The sequence below is a fragment of the Nicotiana tabacum genome, chromosome 18, assembly GCF_000715075.1.
Source record: "Nicotiana tabacum cultivar K326 chromosome 18, ASM71507v2, whole genome shotgun sequence".
NCBI classification, from domain to species: Eukaryota; Viridiplantae; Streptophyta; class Magnoliopsida; order Solanales; family Solanaceae; genus Nicotiana; species Nicotiana tabacum.
Window position 1 is genome coordinate 109,628,352 of NC_134097.1, and position 6,689 is coordinate 109,635,040.

Below are 6,689 nucleotides of genomic sequence, written 5' to 3' on the forward strand. Positions count from 1 at the left end.
AAAAGAAAGTGCCAATGGGAAGGCAGTCAAAATGTCAGGTCAAAAGCAACCCTACAAGCACAAGGGCACAGAGGTAAGCAACTACGGATAATTATAGGCAAGGAAGGACATCAAAAGGCCCGTAATAAGCTCACAACTTTACGAGGGTCTAGGGTTCTCCCTAATTACTACAATAAAAGATTAGCTGAGGAAATAAGGAAGAAGGCTTCAACTTAAGCACAATGACCTAAAGAGGAAATGGTCGTGTAACAACAGTCTCACAACAACATTGTAAGCACTCTAAAGGAAAGTGGCACCTACTGTGGCTAATGAACGGGAAGTAAAATTAAAAGTAATATTCGAGATCATATGAGTTACACGGAAACTCTAGCATGTGCGGGCACTAGGATAAGCTAAGTATGGACGCAACAAGAGGGCAGAAAAACCAGAAAAAGTAATAGCTTACGTTAAAAGAAAGCTAAGATGGAACTAAAGGAATTATTCGATCAATTATCCAGAGTTGGTTATGTTATGAACACACTTAAGGGTTCGGAGTTTTATACATGCAACATATACAACCGTAGAAAATTCTGGTATACGTTAAAAGAAAGAATAATAAACAAAGGATTAAATTATTAAATGATTGTATCATGTATATTCCTCAACGCCCATGAGAGGCTAAACAGAATAACTAATACTAGGAACCACAGATCGGAAGTTAGCTTAAGCCGACGTAAAGGCCGATCAAAAGAAGGAGGACACTAAAGAGTTACATCACCCAAGTAAATCAGGAGTTTGATTATTGGACCCAGAAAAATAGAAATATCGTGATTGAGAACATTGTAGGATCTCCTTTAAAATTAGAGGTACGAGAGAGATAGTACAACAACCATAGTCTATAATTGCTCTATGATAAAGCCAATTAAAAAAAAAGTAATAGCCTCATAAAAAGTTAGTATGAAGCTCCCATCGGATTGTAGTATTATAATAGAGCTTCAAGTTGTGGTGTGAATCATACCTATGTGGAAGGGAGGTTATGAAGGAGATAGAAGATATGATGCGAAATTTTAAGTAAGTAAGGTAAAGGTGAACAACGTACGAGATACTTAAATGCAGAAAGTTGTGAATAGTTCATACTTCGGATAGAAGGCTAGAAGCGCGGGGATTCAATATCCAGGAATGATAACAACATCGTCAGTGGCATATCTCATAAACTATAGTTTCTAGGTATCGAGGAGGCTAATTAAGACAGTAAAGAAGCGTTAGAGACGATGTGATGTCTCACTTGATGTTCCACAGTGACATAAGGAAACCTATGATTCAAGCAAGTTGAAGGAAGGTTGCAAGTAATATAAGTAAATATGGGTAGGTCGCGAGCTTAAGTATGGCAAAGAGACAAGGTTTTAGGAAGGCAAGAGTAAGGATACGAAAGGGTGAGTGAGAAGGTGACGAGAATGGATAAGTCCTCAGGATTAAACCCATGAAACAAGCGAGCTAATGGTTTCTCTAACTCATAGAAAGCTCAGTATAGCCTGAATGAACTCAAAAGAGTCTAAGATTAATATCATTTGAAAGAGATGAGGGTGTAATTGTGATAGATAAAGAATGACATTTGGACCTTCGTTTGAATAATGATTTTGAAAAAAAAAGAGAAGGAGAAAAGGATTTCACTGATGGCACGAGATTAGGATACCCCTCATAAGGTGAATTACATTGAGACACTATGAAATACGATTATGGAAATCACTTCAAACATTCCTTAATGCAATGTAAGCCCTAGCGGCAATGTATTACGTAAGAAGTTTCAAATTTTCAAGTGGAGGATCGTAGATCAACATTGAGGTAAATCAACAATGGACAGATACAAGTTACAAATTATGACATGAGATTACGCGATCCTTCTTAAGACGAAAGGTAATGAAGGAGCATTAAAGAACTGAGATTTATACCTAACAGATATGCAATAAAAGTAACTGGGAGTTTGGTAAGCATACCTCAATAACGATAAAGTAAAGTAAAAAAATTATGGTATAGCATGACCCATGTAGATGCAGTAAAGCCATACGAATGGATGACCAGATCTATGGAAAAATATATGGCCATATTCGCAAGTTCTACAAAGTATCGAGCAAAGAACTTCAGTACACCTATAGATGCCCAGAGAGGCATCCTATTAAGCCTTGTATATATTTACAAAGTAAGGCCTAGAGATTGACTAAAAGCTAAAAGGAAAAATGAAAAAAATGAATCACATAAGCGCACTTACAAAGCCAGGGTCATACAGGCTGCATTACAGGAGGTAGCAACAATTGCGAGATTAGAAAGATTTCGACCACAAGTCATGATATGAGCAAAAAGACTAAATGGGGGAATACCCTAGACTTTCGATTTATTCACAGAGCAACTACTTAAATGGCAAGGAGAGTATTAAGGTATTCACAAGAGCTATAAGTTATGAAAATGATAAGAGCATGAGTTAACATTCGAGGACAAATGTTCCAAAGGGGGGAATGATGTTACACCCCGCAATATTACGATAATGTTACGTCCTGCAGTATTATATTATGATGATGTTATGCCTTATAGTATTACATTACAATGATGTTACGCTTCGCAATATTAAGTTACGACAATGTTGCACCCTGCAGTATTACATTACAGTGATGTTGCGCTTCGCAGTATTAAGTTACGATGATGTTGCACCCTATAGTATTGTATATTGAATTTGTCGTAAGGTAATTGACACCAGTCCAAGTAAAAGATTATTTGGAGATTATATGGATTATGCTATTTCATAAGTGATTAAGTAAATTTGTGAAAGTGAAAGGGTAGGCAAATCAAAGAAAATGAATTTCGTCGAAGTTTGACATTTTGGAATAACATACGGCCTGAGCTAAAATACCCGGTATTTATATACTAGTACCATACAAGGTATCACATGGACATTATAGTAAGGTGTATAAGGTATGTGAAAAGTGAGTAGTATTTTAAGTAAGTGAAAATAGTTTTTAATTATGCGGGTAATTGGTTAATTACCGGATAGAGGGATATTACCTAACTAATTAATTGATGATCGGATAAAGTTTAAATCCTCCAACAAGGGGATTACATGGCAGCCCTCCCATGCCAAGAGTGTGACTCATAACTTAGAATGAAAGGTAGCTATTTAAAAGGGTCATACACATGACACATACAAAAATGTATTAGAAGTTTGGCACTTTAGGCTTCATTTTGGACTTAAAAATAATGCTGCTATACTCCATAACCCCATTGCTTATCATAACACTTCATTTTCCCTACTCCAGGTATGTTAAGACTATCCCTTCTTTCATTTGGCATGATCCATACGATGCAAACGAAATGTGCAAATGCACAACTTCCATAAATGACATTACTCATAGAAATGCTAGAGATGCTTATGTTCTTGATTCTTCATGTGTCATATTATTCTATCATCTGTTCATGGGTCTCAGAAAAATACGTAAGTTGAAAACGTTTACTTCATGATATTATTCAAAGGCATAATGGTCTTATGACAATCCAAGAGATTTTATTAACGTACTTTTCATGCATTGCATTCATGTACATTTCCATGACTAGATGGCATTATATAAATGTATATATGTATATATATATATGTAACTATATGTATATGGGATATGGAAAAATGTTACAGCATTATATACGCACCACCACCTGATCAACTGGTATACGTTGATGATTTTGCCCACAGTGGCCATGATGATATGATGGGATGCCTTCAGAGGCTGATGATGTTATGAAACATGTACCTATGCACGACATGACATTCATACGCATATGCATGACACTATAATTATTTCATGATTTATAAAGTTATCCAGACTAGAAGGTGGAGTCATTTACTCTATATTTCCTCCATGTCTGTTATGTACTTATTTATGTGCCTTACATACTCAGTACATTATTCGTACTGACATCCTTTTTTGCCTGGGGATGCTATGTTTCATGACCGCAGGTCCCGATAGACAGGTCAAGAGCCCTCCAAGTAGGCTATCAGCTCAAAGAATAATGTTGGTGCGCTCTATTTGCTTCGGAGTTGCTTGTTTGGTTAGTATGAGTTAGATGTGTATTGTTTGGTGTGGCGGGACTCTGTCCCAAACTTTATGAAAATTATGTATTCTTAGAGGCTTGTAGACAAATGTCATGTACGTTAAAGATTGTATGGCCTTGTCGGCTTATATTCAATGTTCAAGTGGTTATTTTGGTCTTAGAGGCCCATATGTCTTATGTATATGTTGGCATTACCTATTGTATTCTACCTATTTCACGGCAACCTCTCTAGCTCAGTTATTTGTGATAGTATGACATGAAAAGATACGTTATGTTGGTACTCGGTTGAGTAAGGTGTCGGGTGCCCGTCGTGGCCCATCAGTTTGGGTTGTGATAATATATATATGTATATGGGATATGGGAAAGGTTGTGGCATTATATATGCACCACCACCTGATCAGATAGTATACGTTGATGATTTTGCGCACAGTGGCCGAGATGATATGATGGGACGCCCTCAGAGGCTGATGATGTTATGAAATATGTACCTATGCACGACATGACATTCATACACATATGTATGACACTATAATTATTTCATGATTTATAAAGTTATCCAGACTTACAGGTGGAGTCATTTACTTTATATTTATTATGTGCTTATTTATGTGCCTTATATACTTAGTACATTATACGTATTAATGTCCTTTTTTTCCTGGGGACACTGCGTTTCATGCCTGCAGGTCCCGATAGACAGGTCAAGAGACCTTCCGGTAGGCTATCAACTCAGCGGAAGATGTTGGTGCGCTCTATTTGCTTCAGAGTTGCTTGTTTGGTTAGTATTAGTTAGAGGTATATTGTTGGGTATGGCGGGACTCTGTCCCGGCCTTTATGAAAATTATGTATTCTTAGAGGCTTGTAGATATATGTCAGGTACGTAAAAGATCATATGGTCTTGTCGGCCTATGTTCAGTGTTCAAGTGGTTATTTTGGTCTTACAGGTCCATATGTCTTATGTATAAGTTGGTATTACATATTATATTCAACCTATTTCATGGCAGCCTCTCCGGCTCAGTTATTTATGACAGTATGACATGAAAATATACGTTATATTGGTAATAGGTTGAGTAAGGTACCAGGTGCCCGTCGCGGCCCATCGGTTTGGGTTGTGACAAAATTGGTATTAGAGCAGTTCTGTCCTAGGGAGTCTACAAACCGTGTCTAGTAGAGTCTTGTTTATGGGTGTGTCGTTCACTACACTTATAAGAAGGAGGCTATAGGACATTATGGACTGTCACTCTTTCTTCTTACTCTAGATCGTGTGGTAGAGCTCACTTATAAGAATTCAAATTCTGAAATTCTATTTTATTCGTAATAAGATGATACCTATATCTGAAAAGGAGGTTGGAAAGAGAGATAGTTGTGGAAGAGTTGAGTAAGAGGAATTGGATTTTTGTATGATGCCTACGATAAGTAAATGTGAGGTTTTTGGCAGATCATAGGTGTACCAAAAGGTGTAAGTTTCCTGATAAGAAGCCTTAAGGCAAGAATACTTATCCACCTTAATGGTGAAAGACAATGAGAGATTCAGAAGATAAATACAAATTTCAACAAGCAAAAGAAGCAAGGTGAAGAAGAGTACGAGGCGCCCAATTAATGAAGGTTAACAATGTTTATAATTCAGGCAGAGGAATATAAGTTTTTTGAGTTATATTCAATAGTAACAGAGGTATGTATAATAGGCCGTACCCATGCCCTATGGGGGCTAACTGGTGTAGTTTAAGAAAAGGACGGAACATCAAGATCTGGCTGGGGTTAGAGTAACCCAACATGGTGAATGGATTGTTTGTATTAGTTTATATTTCCGAAGGGTATTACAAATGTGCCAATAGATCTTCTTGTGAGACACCTAGATGGTGCACTCTAGAATGTTATGATTAGATGTGAATACTAGCATTTAGAAGATAGGCACTAAAAGTCTGGATGAGATAAATATTACCTTAGTGTGACTCTCGTCCCTAGTAGAGCAAGGACATTGAGCAACCCGAAGAGCCGATGAATTAAGCAAGGAGAGCTAAAAGTGAAAGAATGTCGTGTTGAAGTTTTCAAAAGAAAAGGGATATGCAGAAATATTAGCAGAGTAATGAGAAGAGATATAAGGAAGCATTATGAATAAGGTGTGATACATGGATAACAACGATAGGAAAAAGAAGAAGAAGAAGAAATGACAGTATTACAGAGTCTAGTCATGTGAATGAAGAGATGAGAGGTGACAGGCCTTAGGAAAATAAAAGAGTATAGGCCATGAAGTCATATCCTCATTTTAAGAAGTAAGTTCGTGACTCTAACGTGATTACCAATAGGAAAAGCTAGACCCTAGAATAATAGAGATCAGTATGGGCTGGTGAATAAGATAAAGTAAACATGAATTAGGAATTTAGTGATTTGATAATGGTCGACATCATGAGAATTTCAGATTTTGTGCCAAAAATAATAAAATGGACAACAGAAGAAGATTCATGAGAAATTCAGAGAATGCTCATTCAGGAAGCCGCTTCCCTAAAGCAAGCAATGCGAGCAAAGTTAAGCTTAAGCGACTGTATGTGCTAGTTACACTAAATGTCACCATCGCGAGTGAGGAATTTTGTTATCCTTGGTACAAAAAGATTACAGCAAGT